We start from the raw sequence: 26645 nt of genomic DNA on the forward strand, positions 1-26645 counted from the left end.
TCAGCCACGTGTAGCCTAAACCAGCAGTTCCCAGGCTGTTGTCATTGCCCAGTGGTTTTACACAATGGTATAACAAGATGTCTGCAGAGGCTAACTGAAGGTTATCAGCTTACTAAATCTGTGTGGTTACTCTGATGGCTAGAAAGTTGGGTTCACAAGTTTGGGAAACAGTAAACAGGAGACTTATTTCTCAACCTTCCTGAAATGTGAAGAGTGCTATCACAACCACCCAGTATGTGTATGCTTTTAAATGCTTGTATTGGGAGTCTTAGAGGTGTGCTAAAAGAGACATGAATGCCCTTAATAATATCAACTGCAGGTGCCGTTTGAGCAAACATTTATGTGTTTCTCTGGCAACTGAGATCTTTATGTGAAAGCAGAACTTTTATTCAGGTCGGGATGTTAGGACCAGAACATGCTCTTTCCAGTTTTATTGAGTAGTATGTGAATCACTATATTTCAGTCTTTAAGATTTGCCCTGATCCACTATTGAAGTAGAAACCCAAGTGGAGTAAGGCTCATTGTAACTTATCATAATTTTATTTTTCACAGTCTCACAGTGTTTGCCTGCTTGATGTATACCCCCACTGTCTTTCCCAGACGTGGATGCAAACTGTAGGTAAGGGTGTGCACACTTTTTTTTTTTTTTCTTATGGCTGCTGTGAAGTTACAGTAGCAATATAAAGACGACAAGAAGTTCATGACAAGATAAAGGACCCTCGTATGATTGGACACTGAGAGGTGTACCAGACTTTCTCCTTTTGCTTGCCACTTCTCTTTTTATTCTTTGATTAAAGTCTTTTTCCTTTACTTACATCCTCCATTAAGATGTCTCAGTGTCATTTAGGGTGTTAATTGAGAGGAGGTTTAAGCTCATCAAGGCGATTATAAGTGATAGTTAAAAATTTCTATATATGGCCTATGCTGGAATCAGCACAGTAGGATGCCATTTTTCTTTTATCTAACTGACATTGGTAATAATAGATGAAATTATTACTAAATCGCAGCTGCAGAGATGATATCATGATTTTTTTGTGTAATCTTTGATGAAAAATTAATTTTTGAGAGGGATAATTTAAAATGATTTAAATAGTATTATACTGAAGTCCTTACTGGTAATTAACACCAATCTTGTCAGAAGTGAATCCACTTTTGCAGCTGTTTCTAAAGATACCTACAGTATTTGTAACTTTTCTGGGAATGAAATTATAGTGTTTGGACTTTATTTTTACTGCATAAGGACCATTAAGAGAAAAGGATGCTAATAGAGAAGGCTTTGTTCTCCAACAGGGCCAAATTCTATTTTGCATTTGCACTGTTTCTCTATGTGTGCATTTAATTAGCTATGCTCAGCATGTAAGCAGAGCTTAGTATATACAAAGTAGACTTTACATGGTATTTATATGTATGTGTTCGCATGCCAGTGTACACATAGATATGTATATCTTTATGGGTTAGCTATATACGTATACACAACTTTATTTGTGAGGGGTTTAATTGGTTGAACAGATGGCTGATCAGAAATGCTTCTTCATCTTCATCAGTGACTCGTCTTTCTTTCTTTGCATCGACTTTCATCACAGTGGCAAAAAAGTGCTCTAACGAGAAACAGCTGAAAATAGATTTTTCTTTGTACTTTCATCATGCTTTAAATGACAGAAGTGGATTTTTTTGTCCTATATATAAAGACCTGCAGGAGAAGGTTAAAAAAGGAAATATAGTGAAATCTAAATAGAAAAATTTGAATGAGAATATGGGAGAGCCTCAGATTATTCCTCTTATCTTCATATTTTACTTTCTTCTTTTTTAAAGTACATGCTGATTTTTGACAAGATATATAGTCGTGGTTATTCACACCAGCTACAGTACCTGCCAATCAGTTTTTCTTTTCCTTGAGTTTGGTGCAGAAAGGGGGAGGGAGGGACAGTAGTTGAAAGATGACACAATGGCTTAGAGGACTGTTACTTTAGGTATTCATTAAAATAGGAGTTACATGGCCAGCTTCTGCTGTTTCTGCAATTTTATTATATTCAAATCAAAGTCTGGCTTCTGTAGGCTTTATAAAGGAAACGATGTGCCTTATAAACACAGTGCAGGGTTCATGTAGGAGTGGTTCACTTACAAGCAGATTCACGGCTTGGGTTTATGTATAGATAAGTGAATAACCTGTCACATTTTTAATTTGAAAGAACAAGTTATCCAATATTTTCTTTTGCCGGTATTGAAGTATTTTGCAAACAGTTGCTTTTACTTTCTGTGTTCCGTTATTGTATCAGCTTTGCAAATTGGTAAACTGAGGAATGCTTTGACTGAGGGAACTGAGAGAACATGCAGCTGGTGGGGAGTCACATGCAGGAGTAGAACCTGGGGATCCTGGCCTCCTTTCTCCAGCAGCAGACCCAAACCTTTGGAAAAGCTACTTTTTGCATTTTTAGATCTGTTTGAACTGAAAATGGAAGAAAGACCCCTTGGTTTCACCGTAGTAACCTGATGGCTTTCTCCATGTAAAGGCTAGTTTTTGTAGGCTTCCTCCTCATAAACTGGGTCAAAGATCTGCCCTTGTGCGCAGTGCAGCTGTGGAGGGAGCACGGCCCACAACGAGAGTATGGGGGGGCCCTGAGAAACATTTCTACTGCAAGATGTGGTGAAGCCTGGGGCTGCAAGCAGAAGGCTTTTCAGCAGAGGGAACAGCAACAGAGGAAGACTGCAGTACTTCAGTACTGCTAGGAGGGGTCAATCCAATGCAGATACTTTCAGGTGAAAGGGAGAAATGTGTAAACAAGGAATTTCTGGAGGTTAAGGATGTGTAGGGAGCAGTAAGTATCTTACAAGCATGAGATACAGGAATAGGCAACTTCTAATTTCTATCATTAAAAGACTTTCTGAGAAAAAGAGAGACTGGGGTTCAGGTACAAGTGTACATGACCACCATCTGCCTCTTTAGTTTCAGTTCTTTGGACCAGGACAGTCGGGAGATAAGAGAAGATATTATTAGAACTATCACCTCACAGCTTTGATGTGGCTGGTCGTATGCTTAAAAGAGCAGTCAAAAATTGTGCCAGAATTTTCTTTTTCCCCCTTAACAATTACTGCAAGATGAGGAGGATGTTTGTGTGCTTGAAGGAAAGAGAAAAGATGCTGGGAATAAGAACAGCAGCTTCAGATTTTCTGAGCCTTTCTTTTCAGATTGTGACCCCTTGTTTGCAGGCTTTGAAACCCTGATAGGAAGGGTGTGGGTTTAGGAGGAGGTAATCTTGGCTCAGGAGGTCCAGCAGATGGTGTTGGCAAATGGCACTGTGGGCTCCTGCAGTGTGGTGCAACACTCTGGAGGTGGGTAGGGGAGCAACGAGGTTGTGGGAAGCAGCTGGTGGCAAATACACTCAAGATGGCTCCAGTGAACAACCACAAACAGCTTGGTAGGGTGGAGAAGGAGCAGCATATAGCTCAGTGAACCAGTGCTGCGTTTCTGTCCTGCTTCAGGAGGATGTGTGAGAGGCAAAGGTGGGTGGCTGACAGAAAGGAGGGTAATGCATTGCTGTCCTTTCCACCTTTACCTTTGTCGTGGTTTAACCTTTGTGGGGTAAATCTTTCTTAATGCAAGCCTAAGGACTTAGAACCCAGAAAGGCTGCCATTAAAAATATGTATCTTCATGACTGGCAGCACTCAGTTCCCTTTCATAATGGCATAAATCCATAGGCCTTGCACTGAAGACTGTCGCACCCTGAGGAACCAAGTATAAGTGAGAGCTGGTCAGGGGACTGAGCTGCCTTCCTTCTCTCCCTCTTCTCCCTCTTCCCCCCCCCCCCCCTTCTTACCATCTCTTTTGATGGTAATGAAAATAATCCAGGAAATTCACATCAACCGCTTCTTTCTTCAGAGAGATTCGTAGCTTGGAGAACAAGTAGCAGGCAGTTCTTTCTAATCTATTGATGCTGATATGGCTTCAGCTAGAGAGGTTTTTAGGTGATACTTGAGGATAAAGCAAGAGCGTGGGACTAAAACAGGCAAGAAACATACACTTGTGTTCTGACTTGTTCAAAGCACTAAGACAGGTAAGAGGAAGGGATGTGCAGCATTTGCACAACAGGTAACACCAGCTAGCAGCTAGGATATTACAGGCGTGAGTTTATGCAAAACAGCTTCACACAGCTTTGCCAATGTATCTCAGTCCAGAGCTGCAGTATTTGTCGCAGCTGTGGACCTTTATCTGCAAAGCCTTACAAAACTGATTAACTTAGTTTTATATATATATATTGCAAAAAGATTTTCTACAACAGTGAAAACAAGCAACAAGAATGCCACTAGTCCCCTGCATTTCTCGCAGGCTCATGATATCTCTGGATGTTGTTTACCTTGCCTCCCTATCTCATAATGTTTTTCCTTTACTTCATAAATACATAATCTTAAGTAGTAACTATGAAGTAAATGGCTATTCAGGCCTGGTGGTCTCAGGCTTCTGGCTGCAGATATGGGGAAGGTACACAAAAAACACTCTTGGTCGGCTGAATAAGACATCCTCATTACAGTCCTTGAACTAGGGTCCATGCCAAACATTCTGTGCTGTTGCTTCCAAGACGGACAGATGGGGACCTTATAAAATAAGACAGGATGCTCCTTCCTTGCCAATGTCTAAGCATGCTGTCTCCATACCTGTTCCAGGTGTTGATGTAAAGGAGCAAGGTGACTCTCTTGCACATCATGCATAACATGCTCGGTTAAACAGAATTGAATATGAATTGTCACATCTTTTGCCGTTGCAAATCAGTGCCATAGTCCTTCAGTCCCTCCCTAATTAGAAAGGAGTATTCATTTAACAACTTAAAATGGAACTTCTTGACATCATATCTCTATACTTTAGGCTGTAGGTTTGGGGTTTTTTTTCAGTGATTTAAAGATAAACAAGGAAAAAGTGAATGTCAGCTTAGATTACATTTTGGGTACTTTTTTAGATGTAAAAAGGCTTGACAGTTGTGGATTGTGGTGGGGTTTTTTCCCCACTTTCTGTACCTTCTTTTCCCTGTTATATATCCAATTCCATTTACTATCATCTATGCCTGAAATGCTGGTGAAATGATGACATCATAACAGTCTAAAAGATAAAGAGAGGAATCAATCAAGGAAAGTAAAGGAGTTTTAGTGATAATTTATGTTACTTTTTGTTTTTTTCTTTTGTTAACACCACTGAGCTGTACTGCAGTATAACCTTTTGGAGAAGGTAAGTTTAAATTCTTTCTTCTTTCAGCATCCTCTTCAGTCATCCTGATATGTATTTTTAAATCGCTAATCAATTCAGTGATTAAAATACAGGAAAACCAAAACTGACATTTAAAAATACCTCAAAGAAACAAAACCCCCAAACCTCACTCAAGTAACAAGAAAAAAAATAAACTTTTTGGCATTCTTCATTCATTTATCATGAAGTATGAGCTATATAAAACTAACTCTGGGTAAATTATTCGTAGGTCACCTTTTAAAGAAGCTCCTGAGATAGTAATGCATCCCCTGAAATGAAATGACAAATACATTTTCTGTGTTTTATATGAGGCATGCTTATACTTTAAAAACATTTTTACACTGGTTTTAAGGAATGATAAAGATACTTCAGTGTTACGTGATGTTCAGTTACTCACAGCATTTTCTGGTGATCTTAACTACACACACACACACAAGTGCAAAAACAATCCTGAAAATGCTTTGGCAGACTTCACATGTTAATCACTGCAGCATGGTTTCAAACTAATGAACGGAGTGCAACTGTTTCTATATAAATGTCTTGCTCTGGAATATAAGTGAAATAGAAATTTAGTGTAGTAGTTTGGAAGACTGATTAATATTTACATTTATCAGCTGAAAAGTTGCAAAATCTTATAAAAAGGTAACTTTTACGGAGTACTTGTTTCCCTGTTAATGGGCAGCACTTAGCCATCTAAACTCAGTCTCTCCTTCTCTCCCCTTCCTTTCTTACCAGAACAATTGTGTTGCTGACTGTAATGACAAATTCATGTATGTTTTTTCTTATTGTTATGCCATTAAGATGACTCATTTGCAGTTAGACTATATCGCTTCCTCCTTTTGAAATGTATTTTGTTATTTCACAGTTGCACTTTACTTTTTAACATAATTTACTTGTTTTGTGTATTTTTAAACTCCAGACGTAGTGCTAAACCCCCTATTTATTCTAAGCTGTTCATGAAGAGAACTTATATGCATCACGGGATAGGTAGATGTACCCAAACATTCATCACCAAATACACTCCAAAGTATTGTTGTTCATTGTTCCCTTCTACATATTCAGGAGATATTTGATCCAAATGTATAACAAATATGAAAACATATAAAAGCTTTCAATTTTCTATAAGGAAAAGAAAATATGGAAAAATAGTATGGTGTACTATACTTAGGGGCAGTGGTTAGGGTATCTGTGCTGGAGAAAATAGCAAAATGCAGTCTGTCTCGTTTCTTGGAATCTTATGTTTAATACTTCTTCAGTATGAAAATCATGCAAAATTACTTGAAAATGGCTGTCAAGTGTTTGATCATAGCAGTGTAGAATCCCCAAGAAGAAAGAAGAAAAAATATTCCAGTAAAGTTTTGAGAAGGTTTGAATATCAAGTAACAGACTGGGCTGCTGTCTTCATACTTCTGGTGCGTTTTTAACTAGGCTACCTTGTGTTCTTTTCTTTCCTTTCCAAACCCAGTATTTAAAAGTCCCATATGGCAATAGATATTGCTGGAATAGAATGCATACTGTTCTGGAATCAATTTGATCTGACTTAACTTTCTATATTTTAAAATGCAGCTGAAATATTTTGCCTTCTCTATATTTTCTTTTGACCTGATCCTTAACCCCTCTCCATCCTTCTCTCATCTGCAGCCCTCCATATGGCTGTTTATGTAAAATGCAAAACTTTCTTTTTCAATCCTTTACTTATGGGTGGGCGGGGGGGGGGGGCGGGGGGGAGAGGAGATAGTATGAGTTATTCTGCCCTATGGCATATGTGCTTAGATGGCAGACGGAGGGAGACTGGAGGTGACATATTCTATATGTGATAATACCAGACCATTAGGTGTGTGCCCTTCATTAATAGGACAACGATGAGAAAGAATGTGAATAGAAAAAGACCAGAATTTTACTTGGAACTTGTTGATGCCAGAAGCATTATTTAACTTTTGAAGAACAAAGTTGATATTTGAGCTTAATTTTCCCTTGTGATCTGGACTGATGACTCTGCCTTTTACTGGCAGACCCTTATCACAGGAGTTAACTCCTGCTCAAGGTCAATAAAAATCTGAGCGGCGATACTGTTAGGGAATAATCCCAAAACGTGCTTGTTTTACTTCATATCCTGCTTAGCAGAGACTCCACTGCTACTGACTGACAGCTCTTTTCAGCCATCAGAGATTTTGTGTCAATAGGTCAATAGATTTAATATCCTGGGGATATCCCCTTCAGATTGCTGATCGGCACCTTACAACAGCCAAAGGCCTGACCTCGGACCATTTGCAGATTTAAACTGAACCAACTGGATGTCAAACTAGGACTTTGGGAGCCTAATCAGTACAAGGTGCACAGTCTGGTAGTACAGCCATGATCTGAACTGGGCAGATGCTGAGTTCACCCGGACCTTTTATTACCTTCTGTAATGAAACTACAGAGAAAGAAAACCATATATTCTTGAGCTGTTCTTTGCTGGGCAAAAGTGTTTGTAAAGCTGGACTAATATTTACAGCTGTACAAAAGCTATATAGATATGGAAAACTAATTGTTAGCGAGGAAACTATTTTTTTTGTTTCTTAATGTATTTTTAATAGTGTTTTTGATTGATACTGCAATATGCCACATGTATACTCTCTTCTTGCACCTAGTGTCATACAGAAAGTAAATGTGACATTATGAGTGACTAAGAAACCACATAAAATTTCATCAGCTATCTAAAATTTCTTATCATATCCATAGTTATTTCAAAATATTTTAATAATAATAATAATAATAATTTCCAGCTTTCTTGAGAAACCTCTAGTTTTGCCTGATTTCTACTGGAATCAAAGCACAAGAACAGACCTTTCTCAAATTTACTTTGGTTTTATTTTTTTTTCCCTCCCAAGGTGGCTTTTGTCTTTTTGTTTTCATATTATAAGCCAGATGATAGTGATTTTAAGGTCCAAAGACATTGCATTCCCACAAGTTTTAGGAAAATAAGTGGAAAAACAGAGATGGGATACCCAAATCAGGTCCCTACTGAGAAAGATACACCTTTATAAGCTAAAATGCATTTTTAGTCAACAGAAACTACGCATAGGATAGAGACATTACCAATGGCCCAGTTACAGTAAAAGCTTCAGACTCAGCTTGAACCCCATTAGATAATACAAACATAAGTCAGGAAGCCATCAGCTTCATGAGTTGTATATCTCATTGTTTCCTTCTGCGAGTCCAAAGGAAGGTCTTGTGCAAGGTCACCAGAAGCTCAAGGATGTGTCACTGACAGCTTGAGGGGAACTGGAGTTGTTAGCATGAGTAACACTGTCACAGGAGGATGTTTTTTTCTCTGTTCCCAATGGATCTCCAGAGCTTCCATACACTAATTAATGATGGAGGCTGCTGTTGTGGGAAAATAATATAAAGGCCCAGATTTTCTGCTGCAGGCAAGGAGCAAGGAGTGCTAATTGGGAGGGAGGTGTGAGCAAAGATGCCACCTCACACTGACTGATCATTAGCTGGCTTTTGTCCCTTGCCATGAGTTAGAGCAATCTGAGGTTGACTGTAAATTATGTGGACTGCTAGTGGCACCAAAGGACCATTATGTTAGCCAGGCCTTGCTGGTGTGTGAGACATACTTACTCAAATCTGTATGTTATCTGCCAGGAAGCAGAAGTGGAGAACATCATACTTTGATTTTGAGAATGGAATAGGGACTAGTTTGGACAAGTGGGAGGAAGCATTAGGTCGAAACCTAAGCCCTTTATTGGGGTTTCTGCTTTCACTTAAGTCTTAAAATTGTTCAGAGGCTTAGATAAAGGGCTCTTTGCAGTAGGTATTGATGAACATAAAAGGTTCTCTGTTCGGATATAGAGCAGTGCTTTAACTCCTGCTACTGTCTGAGTGGAGTGGGTACTGCATCTGCTGAACATTCCATGCAGTGCATTAGGCTGTGGCTGCAGAAGAAAATCAAACTTCTCAGATGTTCTGCTCTAGATAATCTCTTCTGACCAATCTATACAGTGTCCCTTTGACAAGCTCCTTTGTGCTGTGGTCTTCTTCCCCTGCAGTTGTCTCACAGGCCTGACGGGATTTGACCAATATATATGTGTACATCAAGGACGACAGGAAGAGAGAAAAGGCAAAAAAGGAACAAATTACATGCTCTATGTCTAAAAAAACCTAAAGGGCAGTCAAAGATATGGAAGTCTTACTCTGAGTAGGGTTTATGAGATTTAGCAGAAATGTGAGCTGTCCTGTCAGCTTTGCATTTGATTTTTTTCCGATCATATTCTATCACAGAGAGTCAGTGCAGAGACAGAGTCATTACTGTTCCTGCATGTTATGGTACTTTGGCACTAGGCCATTCTGTGCATACATGCCAAGATGCTTTTATAAAACCATTTAAAAAGCAGTACTAATTAGATATTTAGAGGACTAGAAATCCTGAAGGTTAAAATACCAGTGAAGCAGTTATGACCGCAAGTGTGTGACATAAGTAAGCCCATAATGGGCTTTCTTCACTGGTGAAAGCAAACGCTATGATCCCTACATTTCTTTTATAGCAGAACAGCTCAGACTGTTACATGTTTTTATGTGTGTGCTACTATTCCGTACATTTGTTTTCATTTATTATCTTTTTCACAGTTGTATTTAAAGCCCCCACCATCGTACCTGTTACTGCACGCATGAAAATACAGTCTCTACCTTAAATTGCTTGTAATCTCTTAACCTTTCAGTTTACAAATATATTCCAAGGCTTATTTTAAGATAGCAGATAAATGTTACTAATGATGTAGAATGAATGTGGGCATGACATGAAAAGATTTTTATTTATTTTTTTTTATTATTTTCATGTAACATTTTCCATATCCTGCAAACTTGAGTGTACACTGGGATAACTTTATCTGGGCAAAAAAGATGACCAAGGAGAGAAAGTCTACTATGTCATGAATGCCTTGGAGAAGGTGGAGATGGAAGATACGTTCAAAGAAGAGGAACTAGGAGGCAATCAGTTAAAGGACTGGGGAACAATTTACAAAGCAAAAAGAGGAGAGCTGCTTGTACTTTCCCACAAAATTGTGACTGGGTATTAGAGAATATTGTGAGGACCAACAGGAGGATTGGCTTAAAAAAAATGATTTGACAAAGTCATGTAGGTCAAACACAGAGTTATTGTGTCTTCCTTTTGGGATTATTAGAGGCCTCGTGTAACTACCTAAAAGGAATTTGTAAGTTGCCAAATCATGGAAACAGGGAGGGTATACTTAGGGAATGACTATCCTATTACATTTCTTCTCTAAACATCTGATACTATCAGTGGTCAAAGAAAGGACACATGGACCTTTGGTCTAATCCAATTTAGCAGCTCTTTTACACAAGACACTGATCCATGTGTATAGTTGTGGCTGACAGCCCATGTGAATAGTGGTGATAAGGTTTAGTCCTTTTTTTCACTCTGTGAATACATTTTAAAGACCTTAGTCCAAAGCTAGAGTGGTCTGAGAATAGAAGAGCTAGTAGAGCAAATATTCCTGCAATGTGACATGAGGTTGCAGCCATGGAGCTGGGCCATCCATCCTCCTCTCCCCCTTTAAATTGTGTCTGTGTCTGCCCCTGCCTTCTCTGGTTCACAGTAAATGTGACTTCTGAAACGTGAAAATTAACCCAGGAAGCTGAACAGAGCTTTTCTTTGCAGCAGCATTTGGCCACCTGCTGTATTAGCCTGGTCTTACACCTTTGTGTAGAATTCACAGCCCCAACAGCCCCAAGACTGGTAGTTGTTCATCTTTCAGCTTGCTTGGATTGTAACTATTAAACCTCACCGACTAACTTGTGATTTGGTTTTAGGTGATGGGAAAAGAGGCTGTTTCCCCAGCTGAGTGCAGAGTACAGCTGAGAAGTAAAGGCGGGCATAATTCTGTTATTTGCCTCTATGTTCTTTGATATTCTGACCCTGCTGTTCTGCCTCCCAAATAACTTGAGACTCCCCTAAATAGTTGCAGAAGGTGTCATAATCACTGGAAAATGACATAATCACTGGAAAATCACAGGCATGCAAAATCCTTCGAGCCTGAATGGTCTGAATGGTAATGAGTAGGTTGCTCATATAGTCATTGAATTTTTCCTGGGTTTTTCACTTTTTCTGGCATCACTTGCACTGTTTTTTCCCCCTCCTCGTGTTTTCTAAATACCTAACATCGCCATAGGCTTGCCAATGTGCAATCCACTGGTGCTTGCTTATGCCAAATACCTTCAGCACACATATGCTTACATATACATCTAAATATCTGAAATGGAGGGTAAAATTATTGTCTGGGCTGTGGTGATTCAGCCTCACTGTGTTTGCACTGGCACACCAGCAAGTCTGCATGGACACAAGCACACACAGACACAGGCACACACAAACACACATGCAAGCACAGGAATGGCAGGGGGAGCAGAAAGTAAATTACACAATTACTAGACTAACGGAAAACAAGACGATAGGATTGTACTGTTGTACCTGCAATGGTGTTTGATTCAGAGGCTTCTTGCTTTAAATGACATATTATCAAAGTTATCCTGTGTGGATCTCTCTACTTTTGTTCCCCAAATTTTGTAATCCTCTTTCAGCTTGAAACCTCGTTTTTCTTAGCTGTAGAGTATAATATAATAAAACAGGGATACATCCATCTGTGAGTTGCACTTAATCTGATATGTGCACTGTGTATACATATACGTAATACTTTTAGATAATATAAAAATGCAGTACCTATATAGGCATATGTATATATGCACACACAAATTAATACTTTGATGTATTTAGCGTTTTCAACTAATTATACCTTGCAGTCTCATGTTAATTCCCATTTGAAACATTTGGCACTATTCCTCCTAATTCATTTATATTAATGAGGGGAGGATCCTCTGAGCAATAATCAGTTAAAAATCATGACTAGCTTTGTTAATAAATACCAGATTGGTACATGATACTGTATTGGCTTGTCCTTAATTAGGAAGCACTGGAAGGAGTACCAAGAGGGAAATACTCATAAATTTTTCTTTTAAAGTCTAACTGCTCTCTTTCTGGTATTTGCATCTTTGAAACAGAGAGAAAAATGATAACTTTGAAACTTTTAAATTCTATTGCATTTAAAACATCTTATCTTTTATTAAGATACACGTTTGATACAGAAGTTTTTCCAACCAAGTCCATGTAGAAAAAGAAAAATCAAGAGAAACATAAGCAACATTGCTAAGTATTAGGTGATTGAAATACTTAATTCAAATATTAGAAAACCAGAAGTTTTATGAAGCGTTTGGGGAGGCTGGATGGCTCAGGGAACTTGTAATGAACTAGTGAAGTCTTCATCTCTAAGTGATTGATTGCAATTGCATCTAGAAAAGACTAGAAAGTCATTTGTGTAAGCCTGTGTGCAGCAGTGACTGGGCCCTACTTTCACAAGCCAGGTCTTCCTCTCAGCTGGGAGCCCAGGAGTGAATGGACATCAAAGCAGTTTTGGCAGATGCTAGCAAGGACAGGCATGCAATATCCTTCGAGCCTGAACGGTCTGAATGGTAATGGGTAATGGTCATATAGTCATTGAATTTTTCCTGGGTTTTTCACTTTTTCTGGCATCACTTACACTGCTTTTTCCCTCTTCTCGTGTTTTCTAAATACCTAACATCGCCATAGGCTTGCCAATGTGCAATCCACTGGTGCTTGTTTATGCCAAATACCTGCAGCACACATATGGTGATCTTATCTGTAATCAGTAATATGAGTTACCAACACAGGAAAAACTTTAACTAACAATACTTAGGTTTTGAGATCTACTGAACAACAGAAAGACAGGGACTGATGACGTTGTTTTATGCTATGATGGAAACTGAAATAATCACTTCTTCTTATCAGGATCTTTAGAACAGGTTAGTTTGAAGCCTGAATCATGGATGTGCTGATTTGGAGGGCAGCAGCACTGGACTCTGCTCCTGCCAGGACAGTGCTGCTAGAGACAATATGCCAATATAAGCCTGGTTCATGTTTGCTAGGTGAGTTAGAAGATGACCTAACAGGGAACTGTACCAATATTGCTTATACACTCATTTTATCTGAAACTCTTTTTCAGTCCATCCATACAACAGCCTTGCAGCCTTTCTTTCTGCCACATTCATTGACATCTGTACTTTTGGAAGAGAAGTCTTTGCACTATGACATTTGTGGGGGTGGGGAACATGGGATGGTTAGTTGTGGGCAGGCATTTGGCTTAGTCTAGCTAAGCACTTCTGATCTGAAAGGCAGGAGACCAGCATGAGATACTGCTGTCAATTTGTGAAGTTGTGCCTCCATTTTCCCCTCCAACATTTGTTTGTCCAGTCCGTTTATCCTGAGACCAGATAGAGGCATAGAATGTTTCTTACAGTGTCTTTATACAGCTCCTGACACAGTGAACTGAACCTCCATTTGAACCTCCAAGAAGTGCTAAAGAACAAAATGTCCTGCAATGGCTACAAAAGGAGAAAAAACTCAAGGTGTAGTGTGCAGAGACTGGCACCGTGGGAGGGACAGGACCATGGGACCATCCCATTTGGGTGTGAGGAATGAGTTTCCAAGGCACACAAGGGGCAAGCCTATTGAGAGGAATTAAGTGAGAACTGGTATCCTCTGATATGGCTGTGCTTAATAATATCTTCTGGTATGGCTATGCTTAATGGGGATGAACCAAACCCTTAACTGGTGGTACAACATGGCAGGCCCTGGGCACTGTGGGAACAAGCGGAGGGCTGTCACGATAGGGTACAGTAGAGATACAGTGAAAGTGGATCTGTTTTGAAAAACTGGTTTTCAGATGTTTCCCTGTATCAATACCCTCCAAATATCGCTTAACATCCATTACATCTTCTCCTTTTATGTCTTTTCAACGTCTACTGTCTTTTTCCCTTTTAAGACTTCATATCTCCTGAACCAATACTTTCAGAAAAGCCGCTGTGTTTAGGATCAGAAAGGCCTGAGGAGGTAATTGCTGAAAGCAGGACAACATTTTATGGGACTGGGTTTTCTCTTCTGTTCTAACAAAATCTGAGCTCCCGTTGGTCTCCTCTTTCTCTGCTGCTGAGACCCCACGTGAGTTTTGTCTCGGGTGGTTGGGAGGGAAGTGCCAGGGGACAAGGGAGAAGAGGGATTGCTGGGACTGGACAGTGTGGGGTGGGTGCTCCACTGAGCACTTCCCGATCCAAGCGTCTGGTTACGCGAATCATCAGTCCTGCTTATGACTAAAGAAATAAACATCAGTACACTACGGATTTCTAACTCTGTTTAGCAGTCCTGAGCAGAAAGTCTCACTGTTTGTCAAATAAGAATGAGGAAAAAAAATAATAACTGTGAAATTAATTAATTTTTACTGTTTTTTAATTGCTTTTAACAAAGGATAAAATATTTCTAAATGACAACCTGAAAATTGTTTAAAAAATGACTTGACATGATCCTTTAAAATTTACCCATGACAGGATGATTGCAAATGTATATCAAACAGCTGCTTCAGATGCAGGTAAGCTGCTATTGAAAAGAGATTTAATCCTAACTGTTTATGCCTGCTTTTGATGATAGTGCAGTTGAGTATTGTGTTATTTAATAATGCATTCAAGCACCTGTTTAGAGAAGGTATATTCCACTATGGTCCAAAATGAAAACAACCCCATTACTTGTCAGGGTTTCATTCATAATTCTTGTATCATGCTCTGATTAGAGTATACATTGAACCTCAGATGAGCATTACCTAAGGCACATTGAGTTAAATGCACTGTATAAACTAGGCACAAACCACAAAGCTACCTTTAACTTGCATAAAACAGCAAGTAGAAATTGATTAAAATATGCATTCTACTAATATAGCGGCTGGTCTCAGTATAAAAATTAATTAATGTTAATAGTACACAATCAAAACTGCTTTTAGAAATCTTCTTAGAACATTAACTAAAATGTTCATCTTTTTAATGCATTTGACTGAACCTCTGAGACTAAAAGCTTTGCTTCCTCCATGCAAATGTGAAAAAAAATCACAGCCTGAATTTTCAAGTGGTTATTTTATAGCAACCTCCCCCAGCCATTTGCTTTTGGATTTCTTGTTAACCTGAGCCTGGTCCCAGGCCATGTGTGAGGTTGTACTATTAGCTACTACAGATTAAGGTGGCAGCCCTGGGAATCGAGGCCAATAACATATGCAGATTGAGCCACAGAGCAGAGAAGGAGATAACTAAATGAAAAAAGGGGAAAGGGCATTGTGTTTAAAGAAGTAGCTCAGCGATATTCTAGGCTGTCGGCTCACAGTTATTCTGAGCACAAGGTATGAATATTTGTCAAAAAACCCTCCAGGACACTCTCTTCCTCACCGCCCTGGTTTGTTTGTTTGTTTTTTACATTTGGGCATTTTACATTCACTTTATTGGGGTGAATTTTCTTTAGCCAGTTTCATTTCCAAATCATAAAACTTTAAAGAGTCACTGCTGTGGGCACACCAAGGGGCTAATCCTCTGGCTCCCACTGCATCTTGTGAGAGGCGCCTTGGACTAGCCTTGGACTTTGAGCCTCCAAAGCAGCAATTCCCTTTGGATAGTGTCAAATCTGTCAGTAGCATTGATGTCTGTCTCCAAGAAAAAGCCTTCAGTCTGGGGTTTGAGTAATAATATATGTGGGTTTGATACATGTATTTAATGTATATACACACACATGCGTGCACATATATGTATGCATATATATAAACTTCTCACTACTCACAGGTACTGTTTTTCCTGTTCTTATCCTATTTGTCCCCTCTCCTTCCTATTCCATCTTTTCCTCTCCATTTTTCTTGTTTCTCAGAATCCACCTCAAACCTTTCTGAGTTTCAGGTCCTTTTTTCCCCCTCATTTCCCCAGAGACGTCTCCATCTTTCTAAAAATCTAGAGACTTAAAACCAAAAAAGGGCTGGCCTTGGAGATATGCTACCAAAACCTACAAAGAGAGCAACAGCTTACATTGTAAAATGGTTTTGTCCAGACCTTATTTGCCAAGAGCTCCAACAAGAGTTCCCAGAAACCTGGCACCTTGACATATGTGGTTTTTCACACTTCGAGCATCCATCATATTTTTCCATTTATGTTTTTAGCAATGTGTGGGGATGCAATTTAATGGCATAATTTTTTTTAAAAAAAATCTTCATTTGAATGATATAAACATAAGCAAACTCCCCACTTTGTGGATGTGGTCAACAGTCCTGGAAAACAGGAACGCAGCATTCAGTTTCCAGCTCCTGCATGAGCTGGAGACAGCTGCTTGCACTCCTCATTTTCCAGCTTCCCCTTTTCAGAGGAAAGGACCACAGGTTGTTTCTCCTTTGCTCCATCTCAGTTTTGTGGAAGTAGTTTTGGTTAAGTTCTTCATTTCCCTGAGGAAACTCAGGGAAGTTTATCCAGAACAAACCATCTCCTGCCTTCAACACCCACTCCCCTCTGCCTGTGTGCTAGTAAGATCAGCTTCGTGGTGGCTAATTGCCATCTTCTCAGCTTTGCTTTGGGTACATATTTCATTGCCCTGTACTTTCTTTACAGGTGCAGCACATTGCCTTTGTTCTCTTCTAGGCTTACAGTGACCTGGGCCATCTCAGCCATGAATATCTGTCACTGCTGTCAGAGAGATCCAAAGTGCTGTTCCTCCACAGAGAGATACTCTCAAGGCAATCCCTGATGCTGTCTGTTCCATGCTTTTTTCCTTTCCTTATACATTTTAATAACCAAAACATTAACATACAGAAACATTTCATCATAAGCCAGGTGAGAGCTAACTAGCCCTTTTTTTAATTTTAATTTGTTCTAAGTTTCAAAGACATCTTAACATTGCAAAATCTGAACAGATGACTTAAGGAGACATTATTAATGGAAATATTAAGCAATTAAAATCAAACCTTTAATGTAATTGAACAAAATATTCATCCATGCTGCCAAATGGAGTGAGTAGTTACAGGTTTTGAGAGGACAGATGGATGTGTGGCAAGCCATCTAACTTCCTGGGTAGCTAGAGATATCAGCAAGCTACCTAGAAAGACATGGCTAACTGGACCTGTGGGAGACTCAGGGCTAAATGATCCTAAAAGGAAGATAGCTTTCTTTCAAAGGTATTTACTGTCACACATTAGAGAAACTGCTAATCATTAAAGAATTATCTATAAGAAGAAAATGCAATCCATGGTTAGGTACTTCACAGTTTCTGTCTGGGATGATGAATTATTGGTAGCCCTGAGAAAGGCTCCTTCCTTTTCATTATTTCAAAGCAGACAGAGATGAAGTCGTAGGTGATGAACGCAGCTAAAAGATTGGTGAAAGCACACTGTGAAGGGGGTGAGCAGCAAGTCTTCTGGCTTTGGCTTGAACCTATTTGAGAACTGGTAAGAGCCTCACTGGCTATTCCAGTGGCATTAAGCAAGATTGCTACGAGATTCTCCGACTTAAGGAAAAGCTCATTCTTTAAAAGAAGTGTTTAGCACAACACTGGTCCAATGGAGCAAATATTTGATATAGGGAATCCTTGTACAATGTGCATTTTACTTGAAAGTTTTACTTGGTCATATCATACCAAATTACATAAAATCTAATATGAGTGGAAAAAAATCATAGGTTCATCAGTCTACTGTCTTTTAAAAATAACCTGCAATAGATGTTTAAAACAAACAAAAAAACCAATTAGAAGAAAGCAAAGTAGATTTTTCCCAAATACAAGTCTCCAGGTTTTGGTAACGTGTTGTTCAAGGGGATTCTGAGCTGAATGGGATGAGTGATGTCCCTTGAGAGACTTCTCTTTCATTGTTTCCAACTGTTCTCTGAAACTGTTTATACTTGTATCATCCAAAACATATTCTGGCAAGGAGTTCTGCAGTTACATCAAAAGAGATACTTCCTTTGGTTAGTTTTAAAACTGATACTTAATATTTCACTTCAGATTGGCCATCCAAATTACTTTGGTTCTTGTTTTGGTTTTTTTAATTTTATTTTTTTTTATTATAATAGCTAGTTTAGGACCTGTCATCAGTTATTTGTACTTCAGAGTTTTTTTCTTTATATAGACTTGCATTTGATTTTACTTGCCATTTCACTACCTAACTACTCAGCATCATATTCTTCTTATCTAAACTCAACCCTCTGATTACCAGATACCTAATCTAAGCTAGATCTGCCCTACGATAGGCATGTAAGAGAAACACAGTGGATATTTGGCTGAAAATGCCTTTGTTTTATTCACTGCTTATAGCATCTCTGTTAATTAATTTATCTGTAAGGTTGCTAATTCTGGAGGTTTTTTTGCAATATTTCCAACCAATCTGCCCAGTAGATAAATTAGACTTACTGCTCTGCAGCTTCCTGGATCCCCCTCCGCACTACAAAATGCCTTAAAAAATTTGTATCATATTTCCCACCTCCATTCCTTTGGTACTGAGGCCAATTTAAGCACTAGGTTACACACCACAGTGAGTAGTTTGGCAATTTCATATTTGAGTTCCTTTAGAGCTCTTGCATGAATACCATCTGGTCCTGATGATTTGTCACTATTCATTTTATCGATTTGTTCTTAAACCTCCTCTACTGACACATCAATTTAAGACAGTTCCTTAGATTTGTCCCCCCATAAAGAATAGTTCCAGTGTGGAAACCTCCCTAAGCATCTCTGCAGTGAACACTGATGCAAAGAATTCATTTAGCTTTTCTGACATGGCCTTATCTTCCTTGAGTGTTCTTCTTACACCTGTAGGCCTGATTGACTCCCTGGCAGGTTTCCTACTACTGATGTATTTGGGGGAAAAAAGAAGAAAAAAAAAAGGTACTATTATTTTTATGCCTTTAGCAAGTTATTCTTCAAAATTTCGTATCTCCTGCATTCTTTTGGTTTTCTGTTTAGGTTGCTACAGTTTATATTATTTTCCATTTTCCTTTCTCAGAAAACATAGCAGGAGACACAACAAATAAAAGAAGCAAACAAGTAGGTTATTTGGAACAGAGTAAGTGAGACAAAGTAACAGAAATACAAGATTGTTAGGTATTCTCGAACAACCAAGAACACCAAATGTCATTGCTTCCCTGGTCTCCTCCAGATATTGTGAAAAAGGTGAATTCTACTAATGAGATAAAATTATTGCTACCTAATATTTGATAGATTCATTAAGGGTCTTGGCAAAAATATATTTATTTCTAATTTAAATATTTTTATCAGAATTGAGAAAAGTTGCCTGATATTTCTCATATCCACGACTCTGTGAAAAAGCCACATCAAAGGGCAGTAAATTTTTCTGGTTTCATTTTAACAGAAAATGAAGTGATTTCAGACCAAAGAGCTATTGCAATAAGCCTCATAATTGTATTAGTAGCAAACTTTTATTGTTTGGATTCAAATGTTTTCATCCAGCTTTCAGCTCAAATTTTCAGTTCCATTAATATGTTCTCTCTTTCAGTTCATTGTCACTCTAGATTTTCAAGAAGGTTTCATTAATGTCAGCATCTTATTGTCTTCCTTTTCTCCCTCTTCCTGTATTTTGTTTGGAAAAACAGAAAATAGTTCAGTGTAAGTGAACTGTATCTGAATTCCATCAACTGAGCAATAAACATACATGAGGACTTGTGCACATAATACTGTTGTATATTTGCTACTGCAGTGACATAAAGATTGCAGAAATAGTGCAAAAAAGATACATAAAAAGGAGAAAGAAGGCTGAGACAAAGCCAACCATGGGTTCCCTACTGATAGATCATTTGCAGTAAATATTTAGGAGTATGCCAGAAATTTGGAGGAGGAGAAAACAGGAAAAAAAAAGTGGCTGAAAATAGATCTTTTCCAGCAATTCAGCTTATGTTGCTCACAGAGCTTGTTATGAATCCAGGCCAAGGACAAAGACCCAGGACAAAACAGTAGGGCACAAAGATAAATCTTTCCCTCCTTTTCCTTTACTCAGTGCAGAAAAAAAAAAGAAAAAAAAGTGAGATAGTCTGAACTATAAACCTCTAAGAGGTGCTCCACATCAACACCAACTACAGAGCAACGTAAAAAAAAAAAGTTATTTGAGAAGTTTTTAAGGGGAAATTCTTTCCTCCATATGGTTTCTCATCTTGACACCATGCCTCGTGGTCAGTTTTGACATCTAGAAGGTCTTTGTGTGAGGCAAGGGACTTAAATTTACATCATATCTTTAGCTTGAAATTTACTGCATTAGCGTTCTTAATAAGAAACTGGAGAATATTTCTGCTTTCTCTTTGCACCTTGGAAGGGCAAAGAACAGTCATCAAGGCAGCTGTTATGGTGCACTCTTGAACACAGGAGCATCAGAAAGTTTGTGTGGCTGGTTATCCACTGGTCGTTTCTCCAGCAGAGCTTTTAATGGACAGAATTGGTTGTTTGCAGTTATCTGCCATTTTTAAAACTTGAAAGAAGAATAAATATTATGGAAGAGTTTTCAGGATTAGATAGATCAGGTAGAAAGCCTCCATTTTGGACAGATACCTGAGGCAAGGCTGAGAATCACAATTAGGGGTGTAATTCTTGTTAACAGACTAGTGCAAAAATGTTCCATTTATTCTTTTTTGTGTGCATAGCAAAATTTTACTGTGTGTAGGTATTGAAAATGGATTAACATCAACTCTTTGCTGACTAGATTGTGTCTTTCTGAACTCAGAGGAAGTGGTGGTTGCTCCTGTTTAAGGAATTTGCCATTTCAAGGCAGTTACAAGCACATGTAACTTGGTTGTCTCAGAAAGTAACAAAAATAAATATTCACCATAAAATGATTGCTTTGGGAAGACACCATTTGTTAGAAATATTGCTTCTTTCTAACAAATTAATGAGAATATAAATGAGAGCTAAATACTTTTTATTTATTTGTGTTTACCTAGTTTTTCTTTGAAAAACATATAACTTCATTGCATAGGAAGCAAATACCTTTCCATTATAGTGCAGAAGGAGGCACAGATAGTGGGGGGAGATGCCAGCTAAGCTGACGCTCCAGCTCACATGACCTGTAAGTGGCCACACAGCTTGCAAGAACCCTTGATCCAGAAGGCATCAGGATCTGGGTCTGAGAAAGGCTAAGCAAGGTATTAGTATTTTTTCATGCTAAGAACAAAAGAGGAGGAAAATTAGTTACAACTTCTGTGCTTCACTGCTTTTAAATTATAAAAGTACACATTAACAGTTAGTGTTCAGATGTTTGAAGTACATCTACATGTACATCTGAAATTATGGATGCTCTAACATGGCAAAACAGATCTTTTTCAATTTAGTGCTTGCAGTATATTTAAACAATTAAACATCAGATTTCATAGCAACAAGCTTTTTCTCTTTATTTTATTAATTTATTTTGCTTGAGAAAGTAATTAATCTGTTGCAAAAGCACAGAAAATGTTGCTGTTGGCTCTGTACTGTCTAAAGTTCTAGAGAACAACTTATTTTTAATTTTGCTGTGTATGATTCCGTATAACATAAACTGTTAGTAGTGCTGCAGTGTACAGTGTCTCAGTGGATCACGAGCGCGCTTAGGTCTCATTGTCAGGGGTAAAAAGGCTTATGGATTCTGTACCATAATAAATTTTTCTTTGATTCTTCATCTCAGACACTATGGATTGTTTGTGAATACAGTGTTGTATTGGCATGATAGCACGTAGAGGGTTTGATGAGTCAGACACCTTAACTTGGCATTCTACTGTTAGTTGTTTCTCCTGTTTACAAGCGAGTTACACTAATTTAATGATTCTACAACTACATAGAAAAATTACCAGACCACTTGAAAATCCTCTACCAGCATTCTCATTCATATTAGCGTAACATTCTCAATTATAGTAATATATGCCTGATGATTCACTTTATTGCAAAACTTAATCTGGATTTCTTGTTAATCTACCTTGTATCAGTGTTTAATACCAAATACAAACAACTGTCTCAGATATTGATTGTAAGAAGTAGAAAATAGTAATAATCAGATTTGATCGTTGCAAATTAGCCTACTATCAGTAGGGACAGCAACATCTGGTTCACTTTCTGAGAAGGGATGAATAAATTTCTATGAGTTGGTAGGTGACAGTGATAGTGACAGAGACATCAGTAACCCATCTCAGGCCCAGACAGTGATCATCTCATTGCAGAGGAGTATATGCAAGCACTTGCTAACTGAAGAAAGTAACAGCTGCACTTCATTTACAGAAAGTTATCTTACCTGATTTATTGGCTTGCACTCAGGACAAGCTTTTCATCTGCCCTCATCTGTGAAGTCAAGTTACTGTAATGGAGGCCACCAGCAGGCTAAGAAGGGAAGGAATTTAGAAGTTTGGGAAAAATGCATGTCAAAATCTGTTTAAGACAATATGAAAAACTGCTCACGTACATACAAATAGGTGAAAATTCTTTTTCAGCTTTATTTACCTGAGAATGAATTTCAGTTTGAAGAGGCCTTTATGTCGTTTCAGGCAAAGCACCTAAGATATAAGCAATTTTCAACAAGAGTAGTACACATTTGTCTTTATAACAATTTGTATGTAACAGCTTTTATGCAAATGACACTAAAGTGGCACCTTTTTTCTAAATTGGACATTTTTATGGTTATAATTTTCTTCTGTAATAACAGCAAAAAAATGGCTGTCCCAGTGGAGTTGAGCATTTCATCTCTAGTGCTGTTTTGTGAAGTTGGAATGACAAGTTTCTTTCATTTGCGCAAAGAATGACAAAAAAAGTCTTTTTTGTCATTCTTGTCTGACTTGGTTGAGGCAGTTACACTTGGAAGCAGCACCAGTCCCCTGACACCAACCTCTTCTCTGCCAGCAAGAATGGTATCATAAAGTCATAATAAAACTTAAAGGAACTAAAAAATATTGCATTCTCTCTGTTTCTGCTGTTTGAAGGACGTAAATTACTTTGTTAGTTTAAGCAGTAGCTGCTTTGGTTTGGTCTTTGGCATTGATTCCCACTCATTCTCCAGATGTCAGACAGGTGACTTTTACAGACCATGGTCTTGGATTTAATTAACTACGATACAAGAGAATTTATGTATTTCATGCAAACATCCCAGGGCATTAGTATAATAAACCAAGTAAAATAGGCAGGTTCTTGTTGCTTAATTGCTATGCAGTTCTGCAACAACGATGTGAGAAATTCTGGGTATTTAACAATGATTAAACTCTATCTCAGTTACCAATTAATTAGTGATCTGTAACCAAGAAACTTTGTGATGGATGATTTTACCCCCGTGAAGTGATAAATTGGTAGACTTTAATTGAGGCGTACAATAAGGTTAACAAAGTCAAAGTTGAAATCAGTCTGATACTTCATTCCATAAAATAGAATCTAATAAAATATAATTAACTGTACTATTTATTAAAGAAACGCACAAATGTTCATTTTAATGTGAACAGCCAATAAATGCTAAAAAACCCTTGTGTCTTTCTCTGTAAACTATGTATATAATAGCTATATACTTTCTATATATAAACTAGTTAAATCTGAAGTCTTCTTTTAACTACTTTTCTGTTACTGCTGATTTTTTTTTTTTCTACTACTCAAACACTGCCAGTAGCGCTCCTTAGCACTCTGCACATTGGCTTGGATAACTAGCACTAGGTTAGGAAAGCCCATACATACCTGAGTGCAGCACTTTTTCAAACAAAACTGTCTAGCTGGCTCAGCCTGGATCCACAGACCTTGTCCTTCACCACACAGAAGTGTAGGGTCACATGGAAACAAACTCATGGTTCAGCTACACCTTGAATCCCCCCAGCCCAGAGTAAAGTCTTCCTGCTGCTATCCCCAGCAAAGGCTGTGCAGGAGTCTATCACTGCGTAGAGCATAGCTACCTTCCTTGTCTTGAACACAAACAGAGCAGGGTACTCAGTCAAGATTATGTATTTCAGCCATTAGGCACCAATGCTACATTTTGAGGAGCAGAGTTGTCCACTGCTTAGCTCAGCCTCCTAAATGAATGGGAGAAAATCCCAATGCAGGAGAAGAAAGGCCCAGAAGAGCCCTCTGCTTCTCTTCAGCTTGGACTACAGGCAGGGGAGGCAACCTTGCTGGCAGAGGATGCTTTAGGGGTAATGGAAGAGCCGCTATCATTTTCTGATACAAAAAGCAGCCTTCCTTTGGAGACGGGAGATCAGAGTTCAGACTCCCTGTAGCACAACCAAAACGTTATGCTGCTTGTAGTTTGCCACATTTGGCACCTGAAACTGATCTTAAAGCTGCTGTAGTTGTTAATCCATTTGTCCTGAAAAGAAAAGTCACTGGTGTTGATCCTTTCTTCCAAGAGCCAAACAACTACAGTTGGTTGTCTTCATTTAGCTTTTTCAGGTCTGGACGTCTAGCATGGACAACTTGCTCCACTTTCAATGCAGAAGGTAAAGCTATCTTTGAAACAAATCATACGTAGTTTGTGATTCATAAGTCACTTGGTACTTGGGGCATGACATAAACCTAACCTTACTTATTGTATTAATGAGTAAAGTTCAGCACTTCTTTTTTTTTAGAATGCTTATAGCCTGAAATGGTTTGCATGAAAAATATAGGGTGTTCTCTCTCTGCTCAACAACTCCCGTCTTTGAAGTTCCTGTGTTTTGCATTGTACATTCCATTTCAGCGATACAGTATCTATAACATATAATAGCTGAACTGAGTCAAAAGAGACTTGAAAGATCTTAGAATTCCAGCTAAGGCAATGCTTCAAAGCAATTAAAGCAGTAACTGTGTATGCAAAAGGATTTTCCTGAGAATAATGACTGGGGGGGAGGAGTTGGTTATATTAATACGTATATTAGAATGTTGACCCTGAAATTTTACTTCTAAATCCCCAGAAAAAAACTCTGTCCAGTATCATTAACATTCCTATAGAGAGATACGGGTAACTTCCATCCTCCTATCCCAGAAAAAGAAAACAAAGCATTGTGGATACAGCCAAGCAGGTGAAGTGTTTTGTATGTTTGGGGCCCTCCCACAGAAATCATGTCTTATATTTAATCGTTTGGATTACTTAAATAATTTCTCAGTTCACCATCTAATTTATAAATATCTGCTTATGAAGAAGCACTTCTGGTATTATGGGGGGATGTTAATGTGTTATTTACACTTAGAAACACAAACGTCTTTTTCTCAGCAAAATATCAAGTAAATACTTTGCGCATGTAATAGCATCTTTCATCTGAAGACCTCAAAGCATTTCAGCTTTTACAAGTGGGCAAACTGAGGCAGATAACTCATGAGGCTGCATTTTCAAGGTCACTCTATATTTTCCTGGTGGAGCTAGCAATAGATACCCTTATGCATTGATTACCAATCCTGAAGCAAACCCCACTGGCCCATTGCACTGCATGAGCACTAATAGATTATTAATGTTCTGAAAGTCTAATGGTTTATATAGTTTTAAGTACCTTTTGGGCTTTATAATTAAGAAAATATGTGTTAACATTACTATTAAAAATATATTTTTTTGTCAAATATTCAGTAGAATCAAGTTAACAAATGCTCGCCTTGCTGTCCCTGACAAAGAGTGATGAAAACAGCTCAAACAGGATATTGAATGAAAGGACTGATTTCATAAAAAATAAAGATTATTTTTAAAACTCTTCTAAATAAAATTTAAAAATGTTTGAAGCACTACATCATCAGTCAATAAGTAAGCCTAGAAAAGGATGCAAGTTTTAAAAAAAGAAAATTTATTTTTTTTATTTTGAAAGTCCTAATCACCTCAGACCTAATTAGCATTTGAACCATAGCCTCTTTGCGCTTTCCTGGCAGCGTAAAGGAACCTGGAAATGTGGGTATATGTTAATATTCTCTTTCGTAATGGCCCCAAAAGGTCTTAAAAGTCTGGGAAATAGATATTGCTTCAATGTTACCTTCTAGATTTCTTAATACTTAAACTCAGTAGGAAAAATAAAGTAATATGAGTTCTTCTGACAATGTTTTCAGTTTCACATGCTATATTTACATCTGACTGAAAGGCTTTTTGGTGCAACCTCTGCTAACCGGAGTGATCACTGCATCATGAATAATCAAATGAGATTAGCCAACTGTGTCCAGGTCCAATTGTCCTATTATTGTCTACAGAAAAAAACATCCTTTGATTTTAGACTACTTTATAGTCTACTACCATAATCCCTGCTAGCCAATCACCAGAAAACCGTCCAAATTCTGGTGTTTTTTTTTTTTTCCTTAAAATTTTGAATGTTCTTTATCCATTCTTGTTTATCTGCTGTCTATCTGTAGCGTTCATGACGGTACACTATCCCTATCATCCTGGTGTGTTTTGTGCTTTGTTAATTATGAAAATCACATGGTGATTACAAAGCCTTCATGTGCAAATCAGAAAACATGATGCACAGTTACACATAGCCATATACTGCATGTGTCAGTCACTGCAGGATCTCAGAAAGAAAGCTCACGATTCCCCTCACATTATTTCTCAAAAGTAT

At 38.2% G+C, this 26645-nt stretch overlaps 1 long non-coding RNA gene across 12 annotated transcripts in view; it reads right to left on the reverse strand.

The window, feature by feature from the left end:
• Positions 1-233: 233 nt before the first annotated feature.
• Positions 234-26645, reverse strand: part of LOC129784980 (uncharacterized) — a 66705-nt gene continuing 40293 nt past the window's right edge. For 6 of the 12 annotated variants that reach the window (XR_008748347.1, XR_008748349.1, XR_008748345.1 and 3 more), the window contains 3 exons: positions 22612-22664; positions 22406-22491; positions 11868-19731 (listed from right to left, as the gene is read on the reverse strand). This is a non-coding gene — a long non-coding RNA (uncharacterized LOC129784980). Of the gene's footprint in view, positions 5504-11706; positions 11839-11867; positions 19732-22405; positions 22492-22611; positions 22665-26645 lie in introns of those variants that run through there. The other 6 variants (XR_008748351.1, XR_008748354.1, XR_008748350.1 and 3 more) reach the window with 6 other exon arrangements.

The sequence above is a fragment of the Falco peregrinus genome, chromosome 1, assembly GCF_023634155.1.
Source record: "Falco peregrinus isolate bFalPer1 chromosome 1, bFalPer1.pri, whole genome shotgun sequence".
In the NCBI taxonomy this organism is placed as follows: Eukaryota; Metazoa; Chordata; class Aves; order Falconiformes; family Falconidae; genus Falco; species Falco peregrinus.